We start from the raw sequence: 15466 nt of genomic DNA, 5'->3' as shown, positions 1-15466 counted from the left end.
TTCAGTTAGAAAGGTATAGTTTCTGACCAACATAAAGACTTCTTATTCCCAAGAACACATACACAGGATCCTGACTGTCCACTTGCCCAGAGACCTGGATGGAAGAGGTAAAGCCAGTCTCTTGGGAATCTGACCTGCCCACCTGTATAGCACATCATGCTTTGAAGGTTAGTACTCAATAATTTACAAACATAGGTCCTGTATTTGTACTTTTTCTTTGTCAGTTCCACAAGTTATGTAGTCAGTTCTGGATAGGAATAATGCTAGATTCCAGCTGCGAATCTTCATATGCCCCTGGACTCCCTACTGTTGTCTCCATGAAAATCATGGATCCAAAAGTAAAATTCAGGCCCCTGCTGAGCAAGAGAAAAGAAACTACTGAATTGGTACTTGGAAAACAACAAGAGGACTGTGGGTAGTGGTGAATGAAGCCTTTGTAGCCAGACACCATGGGTCCATAACTGTGTATATAAACACACTGTGTTTTCCATAAAAGATCAAATAAAACCAGTGCTTATGGAGAATGATTTTTGTACAACAAGGACAAAGTTTAATTATTTCATCCTCATTGGCTTCCACAACTCAAAGGAATCTAAGGCGTGGGGTGACAGGGTGGAAAGAAAAAAATATTGTATGTATGCACAGAACTCGGGTGGGCTACAAAAAAGAAAGTGCTTTATTACACACCAGGCAGTTTTTGAGCTTGCTTAGTTCCCAAAGGAAGGTTTTCACTTTAAGGGGGAAATGGACCATTGGAATTTATCAGTGGGAAGCTATACATTGTAAAAACAACAAAAGACTTTTGCAAGGTATTCTATGTGGATAAAATAAGTAAAAATCCTCATGTTGGGCATTTAGGAGGACAAACTGGCATTCTCTCTTCCTCTCCAATTTCCCCTAATTGGCCTCGCTCCCCAAATTCTCTTTTCTTCTTAGGTATCCTGACACAGGCCTTTATAGATAGCAAGATTTCTTTCATACATGTATTTTAACAGGGGAAAAAGAAAGAAACCATCTATCAATAGCAGCCTATCTTAAAACTCCTTTACTAAAAAAAATAAGTACAAAGCCAAATGGCATCAGCAAGGCTGATGATGGTACAAAGCACTCTACTTTATAAAAGGCTTCTGGCCAGCCAGACCAGGTAACTAACTCAGGAAAGACACTTCCAGCTTGTCTTTCCCATTCAGAAGGCTCAACTGGGGACTAAGTGATGCAAATAAAATGTAAAATGGGACCCAACTCATAGGAAATAGTCAATAAAAAAACCACATAAGTGGGAATCAAAGTAGGGAAATGACTTACATTTGTATTTAATTTTGCTGATCAATTTGTAAAACCCAATATTTGGGTTATTTTAAATTAAAGTTACATATATATATATATATATATATATATATATGAAAGTTTTTCAAATTGGCCAAAGTGAGTAAGGTAATTTTCCTTCTTAAATAGTTTTGGCAGAGTAGAGTTGAACTGCTTGAGCCAGCTGTGAGAATTAGGTTTGAGTTTATACTTATGTCTGAAGGTCTGTAACACTTTAAATTTTATAAATTTATCTGCAAATCTCTTTTTAAATGATATGTGACCCTGAGGTAGCATCAGCCACCTCTGTGGCTCATTCTGACAATCTTCTAGGTATATACAAAGTGATTTCTTTCATAAATACATAAAATTAACTAGTTCATTCTCTGAAACTTTAGTGTTTGGGGTCTTTTAATTTTCTTCATGTGCTTCAATCATATATGCAAATATCTTATCTCCTATATTAACAATAAATCATCATAAAAATCACATTTTCTTATGTTTGTCACCAATACTTTTTTATCACCTGTAGATCTATGCCCAGTTGTGTGACTCCAGAGAGGGGTCACTAGTCACCAGATCCCATGTGTGGTGGGAGAAAGATTGCCTAGCCCCAGCCTTCTCTCAGACTATGGAGCTTTGAGGAGCAGGTTTGGCCTCTTTGGACCAGCACATAGCATCCATGTTGGGGTACAGGTAAGATCCAAGATCTCAAGCTCACTATGGATCTGCCAGCTTACTTGTGTCTGGAGAAGTATTCCTTGTTGTGGTTCAGGTTTGGCTTGATGGTGTTACTTCCAGGCTTCCAGCCAGAACTACAGACTTCCCTTGCTCATCAGCATATTAGAAGCCCTGCATCAGACACAAGACCTCATTGACTGAGCACCCCATGAGCAAATCCATGACAGTAATATGATGAAGGACACCCTTACCATCAAAGATGCAATGCCCTCATAATTTTTCTAAAAACACATTTAATTATAGAACAAGCTTCTAGTTAGGTCAGCAAGCAGGGGGATTTTCAGAGTTCCCAATCCTCCCTCCTTTTGGTGGTGTTGATCCATGATAGGGGAGTGAACTGAGAGTTGATTGAGACTCCCAGCACCATGCATCTCAGCTTGCAAAATCTTCAGTGATGAAGTCCAATGGGCAGAAAAACAGGATCACATACTTCCCTCTGTAGTCTGAAAGTTTGACCTCCAAGTTGCCATCTACAACCGTGGTGGCCATGAATTTAGCGTAGTCTTTCAGATTTGCTTCTTACCAGAGGCAATGAGAGCATGAGTAAGAGCTGGACACGCAGACCAGCAGACACATGGACTTGACTTCATATATATATCAATTTGAATTCCCTTTTTTATTCCTCAAATTATTTAGTACAGTGTCTTGAACTTAGTGGATGAATTAATATTTGTTAAATAAATTAAAATAACAAAGGCATAAAATATATTGGTAAGATTATATCTGTCCCTAGAAAGTAGATAACAACAGTTTAAAAAATTATATAGTACTTATTGTGTGCAAGGTACTGTTTTATTAATTTATATGATATAATAACTTCATGAATTATTATTAATAACTCAATATCACAAATGAGAAAAGTGAGGTGGAGGATTAATGTATTCAAGTGCACAAAGGGGCAGAGGACATATTTGAGGCAATGCAGCATTCAGTCTGTACTTCAATTACTAAGCTCTTGGAGCTTTTCTAACAGATAACATTTTTGGTGTCTCTTGTAAGAGCTTTACATGTACTACATCATTTCTATCACAAATTCTAGTTACAGAAGCTGGCGACATGCCAAGGTAGCACCGCTGAGCACTGTTTATGATCTTTACTATACCAGACTTAGTATTATCTATTTCCCAGGTTTTGTTGTAATATAGCAGTTGTCAGCCTGTGAGACCTCCTTAGAGTAATTCTGTAAGCAAAGACTTACATGAGATTCAAGTAAGTGATTCAGACTGTTCATTCTCTTTTCTCTCCACATGTTTCGTAAACTTTCTTTTTATTTTCTTCTCCCATTTATCCTTTAGATTTTTTACATTTTTATTAACATATATTGGTTGTACAGGAGAGTTTGTTGTGACATTTACACATGTACTTACAATGTATCCTAATTAGATTCACCCCATCTTTCTCCATCATCTTCTTTCCCCCTTCTTAGAATGATATCAGCAGGCTTCATTGTCCTTATTTTCATACAAGTATACAAAACACATAAGCCATATTCAGCCTCCTTCATCCTCCTCTCTCCTACTGGTATCCAACCCTGGACAGTAACTGTTTCACTTTCCTGCCCTTCATTTTTTAAGTATATAATGATTGATCATGAGGATTTTGCCTTGGAATTTCACATATGTACACACTGTACATTTATCAGGTTAACCCACTCTAATGCTCTCTCTTTCTCTCTCACTCTGCTCCCCTATTATTAGGTAGCTTTCAGTGTATTTTGTTATACTATCTTCATATGCAGATACAAAGTGTTTCAATATTATTCACTCTCTATCATTCTTTTTCTCTCTCTCCTTCCCATAATTCCCTCAGACAGACCAATTATTACAATCATGTTTTCTCTCTTACTCATTCACTCTCTCTCTCTCTGTGTACGTGTTTGTGTGTATGTATATATGTATATAAAATCATATTATGTATTAGTGTATCATTTATCTTTTAGGTCTAGCTTCCACAGATGAGGGAAAATATACACCCTTTGTCCTTTAGAAACTGGCTTACTTCACCTAATCTGATATTCTCTAGTTCCTTCCATTTACCTACAAAAAAATGTAGCTTCATTCTTCTTTATGGCTAAGTAATAATCCATTGTGTACACATGCACATATACCACATTGTCTTAATCAATTGTAGGACATCTGGATTGTTCCCATAGCTTGACTGTTGTGAAGAGTGCTGCAATAAAGATGGATGTACAAGTGCTCTATAGTATCCTGGCTTACATTGTTTTGGATATATATCTAGGAATGGTATTTCTGGATCCCATCTTGAAAGAAGGTTGTCTCCATAGCCTATTCAACTTGAAGACTTTAATGAAGCAGCAGCTTTTGAAGTAAGGTCCATGTAGCAAGGGACAGAGGGCAACTTGCAGTCAGTATCCAGCTAGGAATTGTGGCCCTCACTCCAACAATACTCAAGGAATGGCATTTTGCCATCAACCATATGTGCTTGAAAACAGATTCATGGTTGACACCTTGATTGCAGCTTTCAGTAGAAATCTCAAAGCAAAAAATTCAGAAGAGCTGTGCCCAGACTTCTGACCCAAAGACATAGTGACACATAGTGACATAGTGTTTATGTTAAGTCACTACGTATGTGAAAATATTGATATCCAGCAACAGGAAATCAATACTTTGATTCTGACAACAGTTCTCGTGGAAGATTGCCAGAAACAGAATTATGGCTTGAGTCCAGGAAGTAGTCTCATAAAATAGAGAATATTTGTGTGAAAACATGGGAATGTTTTCAAAGTTCACAGAAAGAAAGTGATGCCGATGACTCCAAAACCATGAAGTCGAGTCATCTACAAGACATTCAGTAGAATAATGATCTTTGTGAAGTTACTGATCTTTGGTACTTAACTGATAATGGGAGGTAGGGGAGAAGAAAACATGGTCTTGACCTAGTATCTGGTTACCTCAGTCTCTGGTCAACCCAATTCTTTTTTAATTTAAAATGCTTTCTTTTATATTTTTCATAAAATAATGATTACTAAGCATTCAATAGTAGATAATAGGCCATGGTACCTTTTCAAATAAATGAGGCTATCTTTCAGTAGAAGAATTTGGCATATGGTATCTTTAGATTCACAAGTGCCATTGATTTTCTCTTCTGCCTTTTATTTCATCACATTTGTATTTTTCTTATGATAAGCTTGATGTCAGAATGAATCGTTTCTCTTCAAAGCATATATTGCAATATTATGTTACCTTTTAAATTCTATGTCCGTGTGTACAGCATAGTTCATCCTGACCATTAAAAAAAAATCACAACATTATGACCCACATGAAAGGGAAGAGAGGCCATGCTTGTGAAAATCACACCAATGTCTTTAGTAAGATAAGTCAATGATATAATTAAATAATTACTTGAGACAGTACATCCTATGCATTAAACATGAATTTTTATAGAGATATTCTTTATTTGTATCTGTTGAAAAATATAGACTGGATTTCTCCAGGATTACTTTAAAAGAAAGAAATTAAATTGTCGCTGCAACACCATTATGCATGCAAGGAAAAATATTCACAGATGCATGATAAACACTTCAATTGGATTACACTTTTATATCTGGAACTGAGATATAATTTCATACCACAAGCATTCAAGCATGTTTCATCAATTTTCTGTTCTTTGACCCAAAATAAAGTAGAGAGGCACTAAAGTTTCATAGTAACTTCAGGGAATAGTACATTGTGGCCTCTGTGATGCACTTGTCTAGGACTGAGTGGAACCAAACTGTGGGAAGTCAGTTAAGTGGATTACCTCCTTAAACTTGGGGAGGGAGGTGCTCACTGGCAGGCTCTAACCCTGATGGAGAAATACAACCACTTAAAGTTCATGCATAAGGATGACATGGCAGTTTTGTCTCACTTTAAAACAGGAATAAAACAATGAATAGATTCTTCTCAAATTTCTAAGTAAAATACTTAGAAGAGTAGCTGCAAATAGGTAAATATTAGTAAAAGAAATGAATATAAAATGTCTTGACATCTATATTGTCTAGTGATCTATATTGAATGACTAGAAAGTATAAAGCTTTGAAAAGTAGAATTATTTTATTTATATATATATTTTTTGGTGGTACTGGGGTTTGAACTCAGGGCTTCATGCTTGCTGGGAAGGTGCTGTATCACTTGAGTCACTGTACCAGCCCTTTTTAGTGTTGGGTATTTTTGATGTATGGTCTCACTAACTATTTGTCTTGGCTGGCTTTGAACTTTGATCCTCCTGATCTCTGCCTCATAAGTAGCTAGGATTACATGGGTGAGCACTCAGCTAGAAGGATTAATTTTAAAAAGCACAGTCCCTGAATATAAGGAAAAGATGTTCTGTGGTCATTGTGTAGGACAGGGTTTACAGTGCTAAGTTATGGGGTGATGGTGGCCAGAAGAGATATTTCCCAATGGAGTGTATGGAAAGATACAAACATGTATCTTCAAATATTCTACTCAGCATTCTTTTGTAAATGCTATTACTATTTGGATTCTTCATTAAGAATAGGCCTGACCAAGCAGAATAAAATGCTCTTAAATATCAATTTTCCACACCCATGAATAGCCTAGCTGTTTAAGCTATGAGTCATTAACATGACAAAAACAAGTCAGAAGGATAGAGGAGATATGGGTTATCTTATAAACTTAAAACTACCCAGGAGACACACATGTATAAAGACACATAGAACTATGTTTAGTTTTGTGCTTCAGTGAGATCTATCCCCCAAAATTATGGTGTTTGTATTGTCAGCGCTCATTAAAAACACAAAGACAGAAACAAACACTATGTTCTTGTAAAAAGTTTGCTATTAAGTTTTATGTAAAACAAGGTGGAATAACAAAACTGCTAAGGTTTGGAATAATAAATGAGGCAGTTTGAATAATTTGATGAGGCATTTATAATCACTATATCTGAGAAGAAAGTTCTTCCTAAAACTTGGGTATTTATAGAAAGAGTATTCCCAAGATTTCCTTCCTTTTGTGGATATGGGTGAGTGTCGGGGGGAATGCGTTTTATTCATTGTGCATCTCTGGAGAAAATCAGGTCACCTTCAATGATCTTATCAGTCAAAGAAAATAGTACGGTTTCACAGAGCTATTAAAATGGAAGAGAATTAGAATGTATAAAAAGTATTCAGATGCCAAGATCAAAGGGAAAAGGGTCACCAATGAGGCAGGCTCTGTTGCCTTTGCTGAAATTCACAGTTTTGATTAACATGAAGTTGTAAGTGGCAATAACACTGTAAGCAGTAATAAAATCAAGCAAGGAACAAAGGCCAAGGGTATTACAGAAATGCAGAGAAAAAGTCACCAAAAGAATTCTAAGTAGAGAAAAATAAACAACTAGAACAGAATTAGGAGAATATACTTGTGGGTGAATTGCTCATGATTCACAAAGTTCTTTAACATTTACCAGGGGATGTAACCTTTCTAAGTGAAGCAGCTATTGTTATCCATTCTTCACAGATATCGAGACCAAGGAGAAGATAATACAAATCTTTGAAAGCTCAAAGACCTAGTAGTCAGAGGAGCTGCTCTTCTCTCATGAAGTTATAACACAATCAGTGAAACACTGCAGGATCTTCATAAATATTTCTGAAATGAATAAGCTAGCATGCAAGCCCAGTTTTTCCTATAGATTTGTGTCTTTCACATGGCTCATACATATAATTGCAGCTACTTTGGAGGCAGAGATCAGGATTGCATTCAAAACCATCCTGGGCAAAGAGTTAGTAACACTCTACCTCAACAAACAGGTGTGACAGTGCACATTTGTAATCCCAGCTACACAAGAGTCATAGGCAGCAAGATCATGGTCTGTGGTTGATCCCAGGCAAAAAACGCAAGACAATAAATAAAGCAGAAAAGGGTTTAGGGGTATGGCTCAAATGTAAAGTCCCAAGGTCAAAGAAATACAAGGAAAAGACTTGTATCTCTGAATGTACTAATCCCAGGGGTGTGTGCATGTGTGTGTGTAAGAATACATAATCTCTGGCATACAAACCCTATGCATTTGGGTCAATGTCAGTTTTGCTCAACACTTTAACTGTACTTAGCAATTTAATTCAGCTTTATCCACTGAGTTCTTACTATGTGTCACTCACTGATTTCAGCACCGAGAAGACATGGCACTAAGGGCTGAATGGATGACTGAGAATCTGAGAGCCACTTCCTCCCACAATTATGATTTTGATTTACAAAAGAAAAAAGAGAAGGATTTAAACTTTATCATTCTTACTGTTCAGTCTGTAGGCTCACATTTAGTTGGAAAATCTGATAGAAAACCTGGAAAGTTCTGTGAGAAGCAGCCAAATAATTTCAGTTTGGCATTGCATTCATTGTATTGCATGAGAAAAGATGTAATCTGAAAGTATCTCCCCTTTACCTTTGTAATTAAGGAAATAACTCTTCCAGTTGCCTCTCAGAAGGCATTTTCCAAGCTCCCATGCCAATTAAAAGACATTTAGTAAATCGGGTGCCTATGAAGAGAGATACAAATTGTTAGTTTTACCTCTGGCTGTAGCTAAATGAACAGGAAATTCTTAAGGGAAAAAAATCAAGCCTCTGTAAAAGTGAATGTATGGTGTGGGTACCAGAGAAATGCCTCAAGCTGAGATTTGCAGAGAAGACCCATTTTATAAAGGGCTATATTAAATTAAGTAAGTGCTTGGAGTCTCTGGAGAGAGGCATTATGGAGATATTTGAATGAGTACAAAGTTAAGTAGATGTGAATGTAGAATTTTCTATTACTGGTGTTTTCTCTAGTGTATTTTATGTCTTTTGTGAGGCAGAAATGCCCTTTGCATCAGAAAATCATAGAATGTCAGCTGTAGAAAGGAATTAAGAATTCATAATTCCGACCTCATCAGTTTATAAATAAAGAACCTCAAGTCTGGAGAAGTGCCCTAATGTTTCAGGTGTCAGAGAGCAAGCAGCATCATATCAGAGGTTAGAATTCTGGTCTAGTACATTATTCTAGGAGCCTTTCACAGGAAAATATCAAGAAATAGGTAATTCCAGAGATGTCTTTGGTTATAATACACTTTTTATGTCTTTGAAGGTTCTAGAAATATATTCATCTTGTCAAGCACAAGATAAAATGAAGATGAAAATAATATTGCTAGTTAACCAATAAATGATAACCCCAATTAGCTACTCATAACTAAACTTTAGATACTCATAGAAGGGCAGTGTGACCAAGTGGAGTGACACTGGACTTTGGGATTGGACATGTCTGGGTTCAAACTCCAACTCTGTCACATCCTAGCTATGTGAAATTTGACAGTTTTTAAGGTCTCTTAATTTAGTTTCTTTATCTAAAATGGAAGTTGGAGCATTTCTTGCCCTTTAGAGTTTTCTGGGAATCAATAAAATAATTCATATCAAGCATGTAGCATAATAGTTGGCACATGTTATCAAGCTTCAGAAATGAAGTTTTACTGGTGCATCATACCAAAACAGATGCAAACTTCCTGGTGATATAAGAGCATGTAGCAAAAGAGCTAGGTTTCCAAATGAAGAAGCCTGAGATGAGGCAGAGTAATAAGCAGAACTGCACTGAAGCAATCGCACTGCAAAAAAGAACTGCAGTGCATAAAACTGCTGTCTAGAACTACAATGAGGATGTTACACTCTGCTAGGATGAAACCGGTAGAACGATCCTTAAAATAATTCTCTCTTTAAGGTCTGCGTAGGGAGATGTCACAGCCTTAGAAAAGCCAGAAGGGAAAGAGCATCTCCAAACAGGATGGCAAGCAGGTTAAGTGGGCCTTGGCATGGCGTCAGTACTGGTGTGTTAGAAATAGTGCTCAGTTCTCTCTCTTGCTTGCAAGTGCAGACCTTGGCTTGCACCTATCCACTGCTGGAGAAAGGCCTTTCAGAAGAACACGTGCCTTATGTGAAATGGGCAGAGATTCCTGCTTCTGAAGATGAATGGTCAAACTAGACACTAACAGACTAGTAGACTAGAGTCCAACTGCCTCTAAATCCTTTTGAAAAAAGAGATAGTTTGCCTCATGACAGGTCTAGAGAAAGAGATTGGCCTTTGCTCCAGCATATATGAGTCACTTTTCCAAAATGTGACTGTCCTGTCTGGAATATGTGACCTGCTGAGACAAAGTTCATTCGGGATTTTAGTGGGATGAATTAAGTTATGAAATCTGTATATAAATATGGTTATCACAGGCTGTTCCAGTTCTTTTTTGTTCATATATTTTTATTGTTGTGCTGGGTGGGGGTACATTGTGGCATTTACAAATGTCATTACAATACATCAAATATCTTGTACTTGAATTCACCCCCTCCACCACTCTCCTTTATCCCTTCCCTCACATTCCTGGAATAGTTTCAACAGATATCATCTTTCCATTTACATACATGTTTCCACAGTATTTGCACCATATTCACCCTTCCATGCCCTTTCCCCACCTCTTCCTCCTCTACTGGTACCAACCCCCACAGATGGGACCTGTTCTGTCTTCCTGTTTTTTGATTTTGTATAAGAAAAGAATAGGGATGTTTAGCTACCAGAGTTTTGCAAGAATTCCTAAATAGTGTTAGTAAATGCACCCTGAAGTGGGCACAAGGCATTGGGTCAGGCAGAACAATCTGGAATGGCCATTTACTTGGATACAATGTTGGAAACAGTCTTTCTCAGTCTCAGTTTCATCAGCTAGAAGTTTTATTGTAAGAAATGAATGAGGCTGGTATATGGCTCATGTCTATAATCCCAGCTACTAAGGAAGTGGAGATGGGGAGCATCATGATCTAGGCCAGAATGATCAAAAATTGAGTGAGATCCCATCTCAACAACCTGGGAGTGATGGTGTACATCTATAATCCAAGCTCCACAGGAGGCTTAGGTGGGAGGATCATGGGGTTTGCCTAGGAAAAATCCAAGACTCAATTTGAAAAGAAAGTAAAATTTAAAAAGCTTAGAGGCATAGTTCAAGTGGTAAAGTATCTACCTAGTAAGCACAAGGTCTTGAGTTCAAATGCTAGTACCTTCAAAAAGAAAAAGAATTAAATTGAGTAATACTTATTGACTCTTTAGTCCAGAGGCTGGCTCTTGGTAAGTACTTAATCATAGCTCATTTCCTTATTTCTTTGTAATATGCTGTTCTTGCTGTAAAAATCTGTTTCAAGAGACACTCTCACACCAGTGTTTATAGCAGCACTGTTCACAATAGCCAAGCTATGGAAACAAGCTGGATGCCCTAAAACTGATGAATGGATCAAGAATATATAATTACAATGGAGTTGTATTTAGCCATAAGGAAGAATGAAACCATGTGGTTTGATGGTAAATGGATGCAATTGGAGGACTTTATGTTAAGTGAAGCAAACCAAGTTCAGAAAGACAAAGGCTACATGTTTTCTCTCATATGTGGAAGATACATCCACATGATAAACATATATACAAATGAAACATGGTCATATACAAACTGATATGTAGAACATATTTGTAATAATGGAACTCCTCTATGGAACCTGGGGGAGGAGGGATAGGAAAGAGAATGATAAAGCATCAACGATATCAAAATCTATGCAGGTAGAGGATATAACTATACGTATTGACAGCTATTGAATAATGAGGGATAGAAAGGAAGCGGTAAGGGAAAATAATGAAATAGGTTGAAATGGCCAAAGTAAAGTGTACTCAGAGTGAGGAAACATAGAGAAACTCCTTTGGAACACTGATTTAGGAATTAATAAGGAAAGATAGGACTACAAAATAAGTACAGAATAGGGGGTTTTTGTGGGAGGGGGAAGGGTGAATGAAGGAGATGAAGGTGAGGAACATGGTTGATACACTTCATATACATATATGAAACTGAACTATGAGACCTCTTACAATTGTTTTAAATGGGGGCAGGGAGGGGATTGTCTGCAGGCAGGGGGAGACAGTGGGGTCAATGTAACCAATGTACAATGCCAGCCTATTTGGAGTTGTCACAATGAATCCCTACTGCACAACAAATGTATCCTACTAAAAACGAAGGCAAAAGAAAACAAAAATCTGTTTCAATTTTTATTTTTTATAATCAGTAACATCTCCAGAGGGCAATATGATCCTGTTGTTTTTGTAGTCCCCAGGAAACTGATAAATGAGTGAACAAGGTTTCTGAGAAGTAAAAGAAAGACATTTTGAAAGCACCTCTGAGAAAACTGGTAGGAAACCTGGAGAGACAGGGGTATGGAGTTCTTGCAGCTGCTCTTCCCAGAGGGCTCAGGAGAATGTGCCCAGTGATTCAATAGGAAAGCTCCAGAATGTACCAGATCAGAGGACTCCCCAGCCCAGCAGGCTTGGATGGTGCGAAATCAAAGGTGATCCTTATGGAAGGCAGAGTGTAAATAAATGCTCAGAATAAAGAGTTCTCAAGAGTAAACAGCATTATATTCTCTAGGGATTTTGGGTCTAGAGTCATTTTTTTTGTTATGACTTTGGGGTCGTGGTGCTACTTCCAGGTAGATAGAGGGAAGGGTGGTACTAAATATTCGAAAGGGCACCAAGTAGTCCCACATCGCAAAGAATTGTCTGATCCAAAGCATGATCAATTACAAGTCAGGAGGGTTATGATTTCACAACCTTGATTTACAAATAGGAAATTGATTCTAAGCCAAAATTTTAACATTAAATTGAAGATTATCTTACCTGTATCTTCACAATTTCTCCCACCTATTTCTGTCACCTAGAAGCGTCCATTTATTTAAACTTAGGGTTTAGGTTATGGTAGTAATAAATGACTTGTTCACTTATAATTGAAATTGAACATGAACCTTTGCCCACTTTAATATTTAACTCATAGCAGTAAAAAGTCATTATACCAATCCAAGAGTCAAAGACACACAAAGTTCCCAGGTAAGATCTGGTCTTTGGGGTGCTGAACACAATCTAGCCTCACTGGCATTGTTCATTGCTGTTAGTTACTTCAACTGTTACTATTATCACAGGTCTTAGCACCACTCCTACCAGATGCCCTGCTTTTTTAGCCTTCACCCCCTTCATTTTCCAAGTGGGGACTGGAGAGAATAAAATTTCTTTTTCTACTTCTTAATTTTAATGGTTGTGATTATATAATTAAAGAAGTTTGAACAGTATAAGTGAATAGCTCTATTTTAAGTTCTCTTTTTCTAGCTGTGGTGGGCCGGTGGCTCACACCTATAATCCTAGCTTCTCAGGAGGCAGAGATCAGGAGAATTTCAGTTCAAAGCCAGCCCAGGCAAATAGTTAGCCACACCCTATCTAGAAAAAAACCCATCACAAAAAAGGACTGATGGAGTGTCTCAAGGTGTAGACCCTGAGTTCAAGCCCCAGTACTGCACACACACACAAAAGTTATCTTTTTCTAATAACACTAAAATGAATATAATCTGAGTTACAGCTTGTTATTGTTAGATAATTGGCTATTTATCAAAATCATAAGTCATCATGGGTGTTTGAAAGTTCCGAGCAACAAATTTTCATCAAATAAAGCAAAAAATTTAAGTCATTTACCTGATTAATTCAGTGAGAAAATATTTAAGTCTCTTTAGGCCATCTAGATAATCAGCATAAATCATTAAAGGATTGTTAACTTTCATTTTAAAAATTGTATAAATAGAAGCCAGGTGCAGTGGCTCAAGCCTGCATCCAGCTACGTCAGGGTGGAGATTGGGAGGGACTAGACTCCAGGACAGCTCAGCAAAACATTTGGGAGGCCCCATGTCAAACAATGATTGGCTATAGTGGTGGATGACTGTCAGTCTATAAGGGGAAGCATAAATAGGAAGATGGCTTGAGTGTCTACCTCAAAAATAACTAATACAAAAAGGACTGCCAAAGTGGCTTTAGTGGTAAAGTGCCTGCGAAGCAAGTGCAAGACCCTGAATTCAATCTCCAATACCCCTCAAAAGTTATTTTAGAGAATTAAAAATAAGGAAACAATAAAATACAAAAGAGTTCTAATAGTCAAAATGATTGTTCCACTTCCTGGGACTAGACCACAAAGCCTTTTTTAAATATTATTTTTTAGCTTCTTGTTAAAATATGGCTGGTGCTAAAGAAAGATGAATAATTCTCATTTTCTGCAGTATCCTTTGAGATCTCAGTATGCAGTCAAAATCTAGATCATTTTGCAAGCATTGCAGATTAAAGTGGTATGTGGATAGAATCAAAAACCACCCAACCATGCTAAGGGGAAGAAGGCTTGAATACAACATGATGACTAAATATGGACAGCCCACAGCTGATCAGAGCCCTTAGGGAGTTTTGATGTCTCTCTTTTGTAGTATGTCTCCCTTTTTTAAAATATTTAGAAATATCTAAATTTCCTAAAGAAAATCTAATCTGGAGTATTGCTAACCTAAATAAAATAAATGAATCCTCTGCTGTTTGTGTATTCTGTTGGATTCTTGTTGCTTTTAGAATTAAATCCAAATTTCTTCCTGGGGCCTCTGAGACTACTGTAGTTCTAGTGTAGCCTTCCTTGGCTACTTATTATAACCTAGTCACTTTGGCCATACCTGTCACCTGAGATGGATGAATTTTGTTTGGATCCATCGATGGATTAATTCATTGATGAAGACAGAGACCCCATGATCTAGTAACTTCAAAAAGCTCCACCTCTGAGCACTGCTTGAATCAGAAAGCAAGCCTTCAATACATATGCCTTTTGGGAGGATATTTCATATTCAAATCCTCACAATAAGGAACATGAACCTTTTATGATTTCCTATTGGTTAATGAGAGGAAGGGTACAGTCAAGAAGGCAAGATTGTAGAGTCTCTGCAGCAGCTTAGGTGAGAGTAATGATGGAAAATGAAGTAATAAGAATCAGAATGGGAGAGCCAATAATAATAAACTCATTAAGATCCACTGATCTTAAGCTCACTGTTCCAGTGGATCAGACACTAGAATGTGGACACCTGGTTGATATCCAGTTCTTCCAAATTAACTAAGGATAATCACATGACACTTCTGCCATTCCAGAAACTCAAGGAAACCATGAGCAGTAATGAGATGATGTGTGAAAATATGGTCCACTCTGTAAAGCACTGTATTTGTTGTCACTAAAATACTAACACCTCTGTTAATCTAATAACATCATGATATTCTTCTACACTTGCTTGCATTTTCCTTTCTTTGGGTTAATATTCCAAAAATCACAGTCAATTCAGAAGGGAATCAGCCAGGTGCAGTGGCTCAGAACTGTAATCCCAGCTACTCAGGAGGCAGAGACCAGGCTCACAGTTCCAGGACTGGCTGGGCAAAATGTTAGCAAGATCCCATCTCAACCAATACTGGGCATGGTGGCCCATGCTGGGCATGGTGGTTTATGCCTTTAATTTTAATGACACTCTGGATATAGGTAGAAGGACAGTCACCAGGAAAAAACACAAGACCTTAAACTGAAATAATTAAAGCAAAGAGGACTGGGAGCATTTCT

The 15466-nt window shown here is 37.4% G+C and overlaps 1 protein-coding gene and 1 pseudogene across 3 annotated transcripts in view; both read right to left on the bottom strand.

Annotated features, from left to right (window-relative positions):
- The window catches only part of Cntn6 (contactin 6), a 276069-nt gene that overhangs the window by 192395 nt on the left and 68208 nt on the right, over positions 1 to 15466 (bottom strand). The gene's annotated exons all lie outside the window — the stretch shown is intronic.
- LOC109702308 (peroxiredoxin-2 pseudogene) lies at positions 2042 to 14580 on the bottom strand (annotated as a pseudogene).

This window comes from Castor canadensis, chromosome 10, assembly GCF_047511655.1.
Source record: "Castor canadensis chromosome 10, mCasCan1.hap1v2, whole genome shotgun sequence".
Lineage (NCBI taxonomy): Eukaryota > Metazoa > Chordata > Mammalia > Rodentia > Castoridae > Castor > Castor canadensis.
The sequence above is the reverse complement of the archived record's forward strand: the minus strand, read 5'-3'. Positions and strand labels throughout refer to the sequence as shown.